Below are 14982 nucleotides of genomic sequence, written 5' to 3'. Positions count from 1 at the left end.
GTCTCATGGTTTCATGGTTTAATGGTCTCATGGTTTAATGGTCTCATGGTTTAATGGTTTCATGGTTTCATGGTCTCATGGTTTAATGGTCTCATGGTTTAATGGTTTAATGGTTTCATGGTCTCATGGTTTAATGGTCTCATGGTTTAATGGTTTAATGGTTTCATGGTTTAATGGTTTAATGGTTTCATGGTCTCATGGTTTAATGGTCTCATGGTCTCATGGTTTAATGGTTTCATGGTCTCATGGTTTAATGGTCTCATGGTCTCATGGTTTAATGGTTTCATGGTTTAATGGTCTCATGGTTTCATGGTTTCATGGTTTAATGGTCTCATGGTTTCATGGTTTAATGGTCTCATGGTTTAATGGTCTCATGGTTTCATGGTTTCATGGTTTCATGGTTTAATGGTCTCATGGTTTCATGGTCTCATGGTTTCATGGTTTAATGGTCTCATGGTTTCATGGTTTCATGGTCTCATGGTTTCATGGTCTCATGGTTTCATGGTCTCATGGTTTAATGGTCTCATGGTTTAATGGTCTCATGGTTTAATGGTCTCATGGTTTCATGGTTTAATGGTCTCATGGTCTCATGTCTCATGGTTTAATGGTCTCATGGTTTCATGGTCTCATGGTTTAATGGTCTCATGGTTTAATGGTCTCATGGTTTCATGGTTTCATGGTTTAATGGTCTCATGGTTTAATGGTCTCATGGTTTCATGGTCTCATGGTTTCATGGTCTCATGGTTTAATGGTCTCATGGTTTAATGGTTTAATGGTCTCATGGTTTAATGGTCTCATGGTTTCATGGTTTAATGGTCTCATGGTTTCATGGTTTAATGGTTTAATGGTCTCATGGTTTCATGGTCTCATGGTTTAATGGTCTCATGGTTTCATGGTTTAATGGTCTCATGGTTTCATGGTCTCATTGTTTAATGGTCTCATGGTTTAATGGTCTCATGGTTTAATGGTCTCATGGTTTCATGGTCTCATGGTTTAATGGTCTCATGGTTTCATGGTTTCATGGTCTCATGGTTTCATGGTTTCATGGTCTCATGGTTTAATGGTCTCATGGTTTCATGGTTTCATGGTTTAATGGTCTCATGGTTTAATGGTCTCATGGTTTCATGGTTTCATGGTCTCATGGTTTCATGGTTTCATGGTCTCATGGTTTAATGGTCTCATGGTTTCATGGTTTAATGGTCTCATGGTTTCATGGTTTAATGGTCTCATGGTTTAATGGTCTCATGGTTTAATGGTCTCATGGTTTCATGGTCTCATGGTTTAATGGTCTCATGGTTTCATGGTTTAATGGTCTCATGGTTTCATGGTCTCATGGTTTCATGGTCTCATGGTTTCATGGTCTCATGGTTTAATGGTCTCATGGTTTCATGGTCTCTTGGTTTAATGGTCTCATGGTTTAATGGTCTCATGGTTTAATGGTCTCATGGTTTCATGGTTTCATGGTCTCATGGTTTCATGGTTTCATGGTCTCATGGTTTAATGGTCTCATGGTTTAATGGTCTCATGGTTTCATGGTCTCATGGTTTAATGGTCTCATGGTTTCATGGTCTCATGGTTTCATGGTCTCTTGGTTTAATGGTCTCATGGTTTAATGGTCTCATGGTTTAATGGTCTCATGGTTTAATGGTCTCATGGTTTCATGGTCTCTTGGTTTAATGGTCTCATGGTTTAATGGTCTCATGGTTTAATGGTCTCATGGTTTCATGGTCTCATGGTTTAATGGTCTCATGGTTTAATGGTCTCATGGTTTAATGGTCTCATGGTTTAATGGTCTCATGGTTTCATGGTTTAATGGTCTCATGGTTTCATGGTTTAATGGTCTCATGGTTTCATGGTTTAATGGTCTCATGGTTTCATGGTCTCATGGTTTCATGGTTTCATGGTCTCATGGTTTCATGGTTTCATGGTCTCATGGTTTAATGGTCTCATGGTTTCATGGTTTAATGGTCTCATGGTTTCATGGTTTAATGGTCTCATGGTTTAATGGTCTCATGGTTTAATGGTCTCATGGTTTCATGGTCTCATGGTTTAATGGTCTCATGGTCTCATGGTTTAATGGTCTCATGGTTTCATGGTCTCATGGTTTCATGGTCTCATGGTTTCATGGTCTCATGGTTTAATGGTCTCATGGTTTCATGGTCTCTTGGTTTAATGGTCTCATGGTTTAATGGTCTCATGGTTTAATGGTCTCATGGTTTCATGGTTTCATGGTCTCATGGTTTCATGGTTTCATGGTCTCATGGTTTAATGGTCTCATGGTTTAATGGTCTCATGGTTTCATGGTCTCATGGTTTAATGGTCTCATGGTTTCATGGTCTCATGGTTTCATGGTCTCTTGGTTTAATGGTCTCATGGTTTAATGGTCTCATGGTTTAATGGTCTCATGGTTTAATGGTCTCATGGTTTCATGGTCTCTTGGTTTAATGGTCTCATGGTTTAATGGTCTCATGGTTTAATGGTCTCATGGTTTCATGGTCTCATGGTTTAATGGTCTCATGGTTTAATGGTCTCATGGTTTAATGGTCTCATGGTTTAATGGTCTCATGGTTTCATGGTTTAATGGTCTCATGGTTTCATGGTTTAATGGTCTCATGGTTTCATGGTTTAATGGTCTCATGGTTTCATGGTCTCATGGTTTCATGGTTTAATGGTCTCATGGTTTCATGGTTTAATGGTCTCATGGTTTCATGGTTTCATGGTCTCATGGTTTCATGGTCTCATGGTTTAATGGTCTCATGGTTTCATGGTCTCATGGTTTAATGGGGCATTTTTGGTCACCAATAGGCTGAGTGGGACAAAAAGTCCCCAGGAATTATTATTGGCCTGGTAAAGGGTCCAATAATAATATTTTAATAATTTTAATTGGCTGTTATCAGCACTAACAGCCATAATAATAATAACAAAATTAATAATGTTAATATAATTATAATTATTAATAATAATGATAATAATGATGATGATAATAATAATAATAATAATAATAATAATAATAATAAATGATAGTAATAACAATAGATTACCTTAGACAGCCTCTGACACTATAACTTTTAAGGCTTTTGCTCATTTCTGCTGACTGATATGTCTGATTATTGATCATTAATGATGATTAATGATAATAAATGGTGGTTATTGATTATTAATGATGATTATTCATCATTAATGATCATTAATGATGATTATTGATCATTAATGATCATTAATGATGATTATTGATCATTAATGATGATTAAAGGGGGTTAATGATGATTATTGATGATTAATAGTGATTAATGATGATTAATGATAATAAATGGTGGTTATTGATCATTAATGATAATTAATGATGATTATTGATCATTAATGATGATTAAAGGGGGTTAATGATGATTATTGATGATTAATAGTGATTAATGATGATTAATGATAATAAATGGTGGTTATTGATCATTAATGATAATTAATGATGATTATTGATCATTAATGATGATTAGTGATAATAAATGGTGGTTATTGATCATTAATGATAATTAATGATGATTATTGATCATTAATGATGATTAAATGGGGTTAATGATGATTATTGATGATTAATAGTGATTAATGATGATTAATTAGTCTGTGTCCTCTCCTCTGCATCAACAGTCCTGCAGTCATTGTCACTGGCGTGCTGTGTGACGTGGGTCCAGTGTGTTTTGGTGTGAACTGGTCAGGATTATCTGCGGCAGCTCTGACGTGTTATTCTATATTAATTATTGATCATATTCTGAGTCTCATAATGGTTTCAGTTTAATGGTTTTTAGTATAATAAAGCTCTTCTTTATAGCTCTGTATTTCTGACACCTCCGCCGCCGTTCCACCTGTTCCAGCATGAATTCATGTGACGCTCTCTGTCAGCCCCTCAATCTGGCAACAATCACAGTCAAACGTCCAGATGAGGCGACGGCAGCAGTGCGTCCTGATTTGAGGACGGTCCGCGTCGGGCACAAAGCGTTTGAATTACTGACACAGCTGATCGACACGTGGACAAAGGCTGCGACCTTGGCGTTCTGCTCAGGAGGAGCATTTGTAGGCCGAGCAGGCCTGGTTTGTGGCGGATGACTTGTATTGTCTGCGAGACGCCGGCTCAGTGTTCTGGAGACAAAGCTTTCCCTCCTTTAATGGATTCTGCTGGTTTGTGCTGCTATTGAACCCGAGTGAAAGCCGCTGCCTGCTGAGGAACAATTCAGCCAAGAATGTGACATATCCAAATACCAGTTGCTTTTTGAGTGGCCAAACAACATGTGCTTTGCACGCTGGGTGTGCAGCACCCTCCATTTACAGAGCTTTCAGAGCAGTGGGCTGGATCCACTGGTGTACTATTTCACCAGTACGCTCTGTCAGAGACATCATGAAGCCGGCCGTCACATGAAAATGTGTGGAATTAGCTGTCAGGAGGATTGTTGGGGGAATGCTGTGCATTACGGCGTGGGTGTGTAATATGTGATAGGGACACATCGGAGTGGAAGTGCTTCTTATCTGCAGGAGCGAACAGCTGTCCGTGGAGCCGCGTGTGGAGTGGATGGCTCTGTTTGATCTGCTGCTGGTACTGCAGAAAAGCTTCTACCAGCATCCAAATCTCCACAGGCTGAGACACAATGCTGCAGGAATACTTAAGAGTCTGTGTGTCGGGGGTGGGGGGGCTGCACTTCAGGATCCATTCAAGCCCATCTCTGACATCCTCCACGGCCTTGAAGTCTGCACGCTGCTCTCTGGGCTTTGTTTACGGATCACGGCTTGTTTACTATGAAGCTCAGAGCCAACCCTGAAGAGATGTGGGCCCAAGATGTTTTATCTCTTGTCAGGCCTCGCTTCAATTAAATTAATGGAATCCATTCAGCTCTCCTCTTTCCTTTTCCCTTTCAGGCCGCGGCCACAGAGGAGAATACATTAAAAAGATCTTAAGATGGTACATCATGGTATTAGCCGCCCTCACTCAGTCCTGCCAGGGTTTTATTTCTCTGTCAGAATAAAATCATCAATCTGCAGCTCAGAGAGAACGGAGCCTCTCAGTTTTAATGTAAAAGTCTTTAGATTATTTAGATTCTCTCTTGCTTTATGAGAGCTTTATCCTCCAGACTCATGGTTTTATCTGTTTATCAGAGGGGACGAGTGTATCCTGTCTTTGAAATCAGACACCTCCATCTTTGGTGTGTTATGATGTTCAGAGTCAAAGTTTGATATAATCTCAGCAGATCTCTGAGTTCAGGAAAGACTGAGCTGGAGAAAGACATGTCTGTTGATGTGTTGATAACCTTAATCCCACCACACTATGATGGGGCGACGAGGAGGAAGAGAACCAGTCTGAGGTTTAACATCCACATCAGGACCTCAGGAAACAGATAAGGGAAAAAAGAAGTATTTTAAACTGATCAGAGATGGAGGAGCCGAGACAATCAATGACAGAGGAACTTTAGCATCAGATAGACAGGTGTAGCATCAGAGAGAAAGGTGTAGCATAAGAGAGACAGGTGTAGCATCAGAGAGAAAGGTTTCGCATCAGAGAGACAGGTGTAGCATCAGAGAGAAAGGTGTAGCATCAGAGAGAGAGGTGTAGCATCAAAGAGAGAGGTGTAGCATCAGAGAGAAAGGTGTAGCATCAGAGAGAAAGGTGTAGCATAAGAGAGACAGGTGTAGCATCAGAGAGAAAGGTGTAGCATCAGAGAGAGAGGTGTAGCATCAAAGAGAGAGGTGTAGCATCAGAGAGAGAGGTGTAGCATAAGAGAGACAGGTGTAGCATCAGAGAGACAGGTGTAGCATCAGAGAGAAAGGTGTAGCATCAGAGAGAAAGGTGTAGCATAAGAGAGAGAGGTGTAGCATCAGAGAGAAAGGTGTAGCATCAGAGAGAGAGGAGTAGCATCAGAGAGAAAGGTGTAGCATAAGAGAGACAGGTGTAGCATCAAAGAGAGAGGTGTAGCATCAGAGAGAAAGGTGTAGCATCAGAGAGAGAGGTGTAGCATCAGTGAGACAGGTGTAGCATCAGAGAGAAAGATGTAGCATCAGAGAGACGGGTGTAGCATCAGAGACACAGGTGTAGCATCAGAGAGACAGGTGTAGCATTTCAGAGAGAGGTGTAGCATCAGAGAGACAGATGTAGCATCAGAAAGAAAGGTGTTGCATCAGAGAGAAGGGTGTAGCATCAGAAGACAAGTCTAGCATCAGTGAGACAGGTGTAGCATCAGAGAGACAGGTGTAGCATAAGAGACAAAGGTGTAGCATCAGAGAGAGAGGTGTAGCATCAAAGAGAGAGGTGTAGCATCAGAGAGAAAGGTGTAGCATCAGAGAGACATGTGTAGCATCAGAGAGACAGGAGTAGCATCAGAGAGAGAGGTGTAGCATCAAAGAGAGAGGTGTAGCATCAGAGAGAAAGGTGTAGCATCAGTGAGACAGGTGTAGCATCAGAGAGAAAGATGTAGCATCAGAGAGACAGGTGAAGCATTTCAGAGAGAGGTGTAGCATCAGAGAGAAAGGTGTAGCATAAGAGAGACAGGTGTAGCATCAGAGAGAAAGGTGTAGCATCAGAGAGAAAGGTGTAGCATCAGAGAGACAGGTGTAGCATCAGAGAGAAAGGTGTAGCATAAGAGAGAGAGGTGTAGCATCAGAGAGAAAGGTGTAGCATAAGAGAGACAGGTGTAGCATCAGAGAGAAAGGTGTAGCATAAGAGAGACAGGTGTAGCATCAGAGAGAGAGGTGTAGCATCAGACAGACAGGTGTAGCATCAGAGAGACAGGTGTACCATCAGACAGACAGGTGTAGCGTCAGAGAGACAGTAGTAGCATCAGAGAGAGAGGTGTAGCATCAGAGAGACAGGTGTAGCATCAGAGAGACAGGTGTAGCATCAGAGACAAAGGTGTAGCATCAGAGAGAGAGGAGTAGCATCAGAGAGAGAGGTGTAGCATCAGAGAGACAGGTGTAGCATCAGACAGACAGGTGTAGCATCAGAGACAAAGGTGTAGCATCAGAGAGAGAGGTGTAGCATCAGTGAGACAGGTGTAGCATCAGAGAGAAAGATGTAGCATCAGAGAGACGGGTGTAGCATCAGAGACACAGGTGTAGCATCAGAGAGACAGGTGTAGCATTTCAGAGAGAGGTGTAGCATCAGAGAGACAGATGTAGCATCAGAAAGAAAGGTGTTGCATCAGAGAGAAGGGTGTAGCATCAGAAGACAAGTCTAGCATCAGTGAGACAGGTGTAGCATCAGAGAGAAAGGTGTAGCATCAGAGAGACAGGTGTAGCATCAGAGACAAAGGTGTAGCATCAGAGAGAGAGGTGTAGCATCAAAGAGAGAGGTGTAGCATCAGAGAGAAAGGTGTAGCATCAGAGAGACATGTGTAGCATCAGAGAGACAGGAGTAGCATCAGAGAGAGAGGTGTAGCATCAAAGAGAGAGGTGTAGCATCAAAGAGAAAGGTGTAGCATTTCAGAGAGAGGTGTAGCATCAGAGAGACAGATGTAGCATCAGAAAGAAAGGTGTTGCATCAGAGAGAAGGGTGTAGCATCAGAGAGAGAGGAGTAGCATCAGAGAGAGAGGTGTAGCATCAGAGAGACAGGTGTAGCATCAGACAGACAGGTGTAGCATCAGAGACAAAGGTGTAGCATCAGAGAGAGAGGTGTAGCATCAGTGAGACAGGTGTAGCATCAGAGAGAAAGATGTAGCATCAGAGAGACGGGTGTAGCATCAGAGACACAGGTGTAGCATCAGAGAGACAGGTGTAGCATTTCAGAGAGAGGTGTAGCATCAGAGAGACAGATGTAGCATCAGAAAGAAAGGTGTTGCATCAGAGAGAAGGGTGTAGCATCAGAGAGACAGGTGTAGCATCAGAGACAAAGGTGTAGCATCAGAGAGAGAGGTGTAGCATCAAAGAGAGAGGTGTAGCATCAGAGAGAAAGGTGTAGCATCAGAGAGACATGTGTAGCATCAGAGAGACAGGAGTAGCATCAGAGAGAGAGGTGTAGCATCAAAGAGAGAGGTGTAGCATCAAAGAGAAAGGTGTAGCATCAGTGAGACAGGTGTAGCATCAGAGAGAAAGATGTAGCATCAGAGAGACAGGTGTAGCATTTCAGAGAGAGGTGTAGCATCAGAGAGAAAGGTGTAGCATAAGAGAGACAGGTGTAGCATCAGAGAGAAAGGTGTAGCATCAGAGAGAAAGGTGTAGCATAAGAGAGAGAGGTGTAGCATCAGAGAGAAAGGTGTAGCATAAGAGAGACAGGTGTAGCATCAGAGAGAAAGGTGTAGCATCAGAGAGACAGGTGTAGCATCAGAGAGACAGGTGTAGCATCAGAGAGAAAGGTGTAGCATCAGAGAGACAGGTGTAGCATCAGAGAGACAGGAGTAGCATCAGAGAGAGAGGTGTAGCATCAAAGAGAGAGGTGTAGCATCAGTGAGACAGGTGTAGCATCAGAGAGAAAGATGTAGCATCAGAGAGAAAGGTGTAGCATCAGTGATACAGTTGTAGCATCAGAGAGACAGGTGTAGCATCAGTGAGACAGGTGTAGCATCAGACCAGAGAGGTGTAGCATCAGAAAGACAGGTGTAGCATCAGAGCAGAGAGGTGTAGCATCAGAAAGAAAGGTGTAGCATCAGAGAGAAAGGTGTAGTATCAGTGAGACAGGTGTAGCATCATTGAGATAGGTGTAGCATCAGAGAGACAGGTGTAGCATAAGAGAGAGAGGTGTAGCATCAGAGAGAAAGGTGTAGCATAAGAGAGACAGGTGTAGCATCAGAGAGAAAGGTGTAGCATAAGAGAGACAGGTGTAGCATCAGAGAGACAGGTGTAGCATCAGAGAGACAGGTGTAGCGTCAGAGAGACAGGTGTAGCATCAGAGAGAAATGTGTAGCATCAGAGAGAAAGGTGTAGCATAAGAGAGAGAGGTGTAGCATCAGAGAGAAAGGTGTAGCGTCAGAGAGACAGGTGTAGCATCAGAGAGAAAGGTGTAGCATCAGAGAGAAAGGTGTAGCATAAGAGAGAGAGGTGTAGCATCAGAGAGAAAGGTGTAGCATAAGAGAGACAGGTGTAGCATCAGAGAGAAAGGTGTAGCATAAGAGAGACAGTAGTAGCATCAGAGAGAGAGGTGTACCATCAGAGAGACAGGTGTAGTATCAGAGAGACGAGTGTAGCATCAGAGAGACAGGAGTAGCATCAGAGAGAGAGGTGTAGCATCAAAGAGAGAGGTGAAGCATCGGAGAGAAAGGTGTAGCATCAGAGAGAAAGGTGTAGCATCAGAGAGACAGGTGTAGCGTCAGAGAGACAGTAGTAGCATCAGAGAGAGAGGTGTAGCATCAGAGAGACAGGTGTAGCATCAGAGAGAAAGGTGTAGCATCAGAGAGAAAGGTGTAGCATCAGAGAGACAGGTGTAGCATCAGAGAGACAGGAGTAGCATCAGAGAGATAGGTGTAGCATCAGAGAGACAGGTGTAGCATCAGAGACAAAGGTGTAGCATCAGAGAGAGAGGTGTAGCATCAGAGAGAAAGGTGTAGCATCAGAGAGACAGTAGTAGCATCAGAGAGACAGAGGTGTAGCATCAGAGAGAAAGGTGTAGCATAAGAGAGAAAGGTGTAGCATCAGTGATACAGGTGTAGCATCAGTGAGACAGGTGTAGCATCATTGAGACAGGTGTAGCATCAGAGAGACAGGTTTAGCATCAGAGAGAAAGGTGTAGCATAAGAGAGACAGGTGTAGCATCAGAGAGAAAGGTGTAGCATCAGAGAGAAAGGTGTAGCATCAGTGATACAGTTGTAGCATCAGAGAGACAGGTGTAGCATCAGTGAGACAGGTGTAGCATCAGACCAGAGAGGTGTAGCATCAGAAAGAAAGGTGTAGCATCAGAGAGAAAGGTGTAGTATCAGTGAGACAGGTGTAGCATCATTGAGACAGGTGTAGCATCAGAGAGACAGGTTTAGGATCAGAGAGACAGGTGTAGCATCAGAGAGACAGATGTAGTATAAGAGACAAAGGTGTAGCATCAGTGATACAGGTGTAGCATCAGAGAGACAGGTGTAGCATCAGAGAGACAGGTGTAGCATCAGAGAGACAGGTGTAGCATCAGAGAGACAGGTTTAGCATTACAGAGAGAGGTGTAGCATCACAGAGAAAGGTGTAGCATCAGTGACACAGGTGAAGCATCAGACAGACAGGTGTAGCATCAGAGAGACAGGTGTAGCATCAGAGAGACAGGTGTAGCATCAGAGAGACAGGTGTAGCATCAGAGAGAAAGGTGTAGCATCAGAGAGACAGGTGTAGCATCAGAGAGACAGGTGTAGCATCAGAGAGAGAGGTGTAGCATCAAAGAGAGAGGTGTAGCATCAGAGAGAAAGGTGTAGCATCAGTGAGACAGGTGTAGCATCAGAGAGAAAGATGTAGCATCAGAGAGACAGGAGTAGCATCAGAGAGAGAGGTGTAGCATCAAAGAGAAAGGTGTAGCATCAGTGAGACAGGTGTAGCATCAGAGAGAAAGGTGTAGCATCAGAGAGAAAGGTGTAGCATAAGAGAGAGAGGTGTAGCATCAGAGAGAAAGGTGTAGCATAAAAGAGACAGGTGTAGCATCAGAGAGAAAGGTGTAGCGTCAGAGAGACAGGTGTACCATCAGAGAGACAGGTGTAGCATCAGAGAGAAAGGTGTAGCATAAGAGAGAGAGGTGTAGCATCAGAGAGAAAGGTGTAGCATAAGAGAGACAGGTGTAGCATCAAAGAGAAAGGTGTACCATCAGTGAGACAGGTGTAGCATCAGAGAGAAAGATGTAGCATCAGAGAGAAAGGTGTAGCATCAGTGATACAGTTGTAACATCAGAGAGACAGGTGTAGCATCAGTGAGACAGGTGTAGCATCAGACCAGAGAGGTGTAGCATCAGAAAGACAGGTGTAGCATCAGAGCAGAGAGGTGTAGCATCAGAAAGAAAGGTGTAGCATCAGAGAGAAAGGTGTAGTATCAGTGAGACAGGTGTAGCATCATTGAGATAGGTGTAGCATCAGAGAGACAGGTGTAGCATCAGAGAGACAGGTGTAGCATCAGAGAGAAAGGTGTAGCATAAGAGAGACAGGTGTAGCATCAGAGAGAAAGGTGTAGCATCAGAGAGACAGGTGTAGCATCAGAGAGACAGGTGTAGCATCAGAGAGACAGGTGTAGCGTCAGAGAGACAGGTGTAGCATCAGAGAGAAATGTGTAGCATCAGAGAGAAAGGTGTAGCATAAGAGAGAGAGGTGTAGCATCAGAGAGAAAGGTGTAGCGTCAGAGAGACAGGTGTAGCATCAGAGACAAAGGTGTAGCATCAGAGAGAGAGGTGTAGCATCAGAGAGAAAGGTGTAGCATAAGAGAGACAGGTGTAGAATTAGAGAGAAAGGTGTAGCATCAGAGAGACAGGTGTAGCATCAGACAGACAGTAGTAGCATCAGAGAGACAGGTGTAGTATCAGAGAGACGAGTGTAGCATCAGAGAGACAGGAGTAGCATCAGAGAGAGAGGTGTAGCATCAAAGAGAGAGGTGAAGCATCGGAGAGAAAGGTGTAGCATCAGAGAGAAAGGTGTAGCATCAGAGAGACAGGTGTAGCGTCAGAGAGACAGTAGTAGCATCAGAGAGAGAGGTGTAGCATCAGAGAGACAGGTGTAGCATCAGAGAGAAAGGTGTAGCATCAGAGAGAAAGGTGTAGCATCAGAGAGACAGGTGTAGCATCAGAGAGACAGGAGTAGCATCAGAGAGATAGGTGTAGCATCAGAGAGACAGGTGTAGCATCAGAGACAAAGGTGTAGCATCAGAGAGAGAGGTGTAGCATCAGAGAGAAAGGTGTAGCATCAGAGAGACAGTAGTAGCATCAGAGAGACAGAGGTGTAGCATCAGAGAGAAAGGTGTAGCATAAGAGAGAAAGGTGTAGCATCAGTGATACAGGTGTAGCATCAGTGAGACAGGTGTAGCATCATTGAGACAGGTGTAGCATCAGAGAGACAGGTTTAGCATCAGAGAGAAAGGTGTAGCATAAGAGAGACAGGTGTAGCATCAGAGGGAAAGGTGTAGCATAAGAGAGACAGGTGTAGCATCAGAGAGAGAGGTGTAGCATCAGAGAGAAAGGTGTAGCATCAGAGAGACAGGTGTAGCATCAGACCAGAGAGGTGTAGCATCAGAAAGAAAGGTGTAGCATCAGAGAGAAAGGTGTAGTATCAGTGAGACAGGTGTAGCATCATTGAGACAGGTGTAGCATCAGAGAGACAGGTTTAGCATCAGAGAGAAAGGTGTAGCATAAGAGAGACAGGTGTAGCATCAGAGGGAAAGGTGTAGCATAAGAGAGACAGGTGTAGCATCAGAGAGAGAGGTGTAGCATCAGAGAGAAAGGTGTAGCATCAGAGAGACAGGTGTAGCATCAGAGAGACAGTAGTAGCATCAGAGAGAGAGGTGTTGCATCAGAGAGAGAGGTGTAGCATCAGAGAGAAAGGTGTAGCATCAGAGAGATAGGTGTAGCATCAGAGAGACAGGTGTAGCATCAGAGAGACAGGTGTAGCGTCAGAGTACAGTGGTGTCACATCAGAGAGAAGGGTGTAGCATCAGAAGACAAGTGTTGCATCAGTGAGACAGGTGTAGCATCAGTAAGACAGGTGTAGCATCAGAGAGAAAGGTGTAGCATCAGTGAGACAGGTGTAGCATCAGTGAGACATGTGTAGCATCAGAGACAAAGGTGTAGCATTTGTGAGAAAGCTGTAGCATCAGAGAGACAGGTGTAGCATCAGTGAGACAGGTGTAGCATCATTGAGACAGGTGTAGCATCAGAGACAAAGGTGTAGCATCAGAGAGAGAGGTGTAGCATCAGTGAGACAGGTGTAGCATCAGAGAGACAGGTGTAGCATCAGTGAGACAGGTGTAGCATCAGTGAGACATGTGTAGCATCAGAGACAAAGGTGTAGCATCAGTGAGACAGGTGTAGCATCAGAGAGAAGGGTGTAGCATCAGAGGTATAGGTGAAGCGTCAGAGCAGAGAGGTGTAGCATCAGAAAGAAAATTGTAGCATCAAGGAGAAGGGTGTAGTATCAAAAGACAAGAGACGCATCAGTGAGACAGGTGTAGCATAAGTGAGACAGGTGTAGCATCAGAGAGACAGGTTTAGCGTCAGAGCAGAGAGGTGTAGCATCAGAAAGAAAGGTTTCGCATCAGAGAGAAGGGTGTAGCATCAGAAGACAGGTGTAGCATCAGTAGGACAAGTGTAGCATCAGTAAGAAAGGTGTCGCATCAGAGAGAAGGGTGTAGCATCAGAAGACAGGTGTAGCATCAGTAGGACAGGTGTAGCATCAGTAAGACAGGTGTAGCATCAGAGAGACAGGTGTAGCATCATTGAGACACCTGTAGCATCAGAGAGACAGGTGTAGCATCAGAAAGAAAGGTGTTGCATCAGAGAGAAGGGTGTAGCATCAGAAGACAAGTCTAGCATCAGTGAGACAGGTGTAGCATCAGTAAGACAGGTGTAGCATCAGAGAGACAGGTGTAGCATCATTGAGACAGCTGTAGCATCAGAGACAGGTGTAGCATCTGTGAGAAAGCTGTAGCATCAGAGAGACGGGTGTAGCATCCGTGAGACAGGTGTAGCATCATTGAGACAGGTGTAGTTTCAGAGAGACAGGTGTAGCATCAGAGAGACAGGTGTAGCATCAGTGAGACATGTGTAGCATCAGAGACAAAGGTGTAGCATCAGTGAGACAGGTGTAGCATCAGAGAGAAGGGTGTAGCATCAGAGGTACAGGTGTATTGCAGAGCAGAGAGGTGTAGCATCAGAAAGAAAGGTGTAGCATCAGAGAGAAGGGTGTAGCATCAAAAGACAAGAGACACAGCTGTGAGACAGGTGTAGCATCTGTGAGACAGGTGTAGCATAAGTGAGACAGGTGTAGCATCAGAAGACAGGTGTAGCATCAGACCAGAGAGGTGTAGCATCAGTAAGACAGGTGTAGTATCATTGAGACAGGTGTAGCATCTGTGAGACAGCTGTAGCATCAGAGAGACAGGTGTAGCATCAGAAAGAAAGGTGTTGCATCAGAGAGAAGGGTGTAGCATCAGAAGACAACTAGCATCAGTGAGACAGGTGTAGCATCAGTAAGAAAGGTGTAGCATCAGAGAGACAGGTGTAGCATCATTGAGACAGCTGTAGCATCAGAGAGACAGGTGTAGTATCAGAGAGACAGGTGTAGCATCATTGAGACAGCTGTAGCATCAGAGAGACAGGTGTAGTATCATTGAGACAGGTGTAGCATCAGTGATACAGGTGTAGCGTCAGAGCAGAGAGGTGTAGGATCAGAAACAAAGGTGTAGCACCAGAGAGAAGGGTGTAGCATCAGAGCAGAGAGGTGTTGCATCAGAGAGACAGGTGTTGCATCAGAGAAACAGGTGTAGCATCAGAGAGAAGGGTGTAGCATCAAAAGACAAGAGTCGCATCAGTGAGACAGGTGTAGCATCAGAGCAGAGAGGTGTTGCATCAGAGAAACAGGTGTAGCATCAGAGAGACAGGTGTAGCATCAGAGCAGAGAGGTGTAGCATCGGAAAGAAAGGTGTAGCATCAGAGAGAAAGGTGTCTTATCAGAGAGACAGGTGTAGCATCAGAGAAACAGGTGTAGTATCAGAGAGACAGATGTAGCATCAGAGAGACAGGTGTAGCATCAGAGAGACAGGTGAAGCATCAGAGCAGAGAGGTGTTGCATCAGAGAGACAGGTGTAGCATCAGAGAGACAGGTGTAGCATAAGAGAGAAAGGTGTAGCATCAGTGAGACAGGTGTAGCATCAGAGAGAAAGGTGTAGCATCAGTGAGACAGGTTTAGCATCAGAGAGACAGGTGTAGCATTAGTGAGACAGGTGTAGCATCAGAGAGACAGGTGTAGCATCACTTGACAAGTGTAGCATCAGAGAGACAGGTGTAGCATCACTAGACAAGTGTAGCATCAGAGAGACAGGTATAGCATCACTAGACAAGTGTAGCATCAATG

Source organism: Cheilinus undulatus, linkage group 5 (genome assembly GCF_018320785.1).
Source record: "Cheilinus undulatus linkage group 5, ASM1832078v1, whole genome shotgun sequence".
Taxonomy (NCBI): domain Eukaryota; kingdom Metazoa; phylum Chordata; class Actinopteri; order Labriformes; family Labridae; genus Cheilinus; species Cheilinus undulatus.
This window is presented reverse-complemented; position numbering follows the sequence as displayed.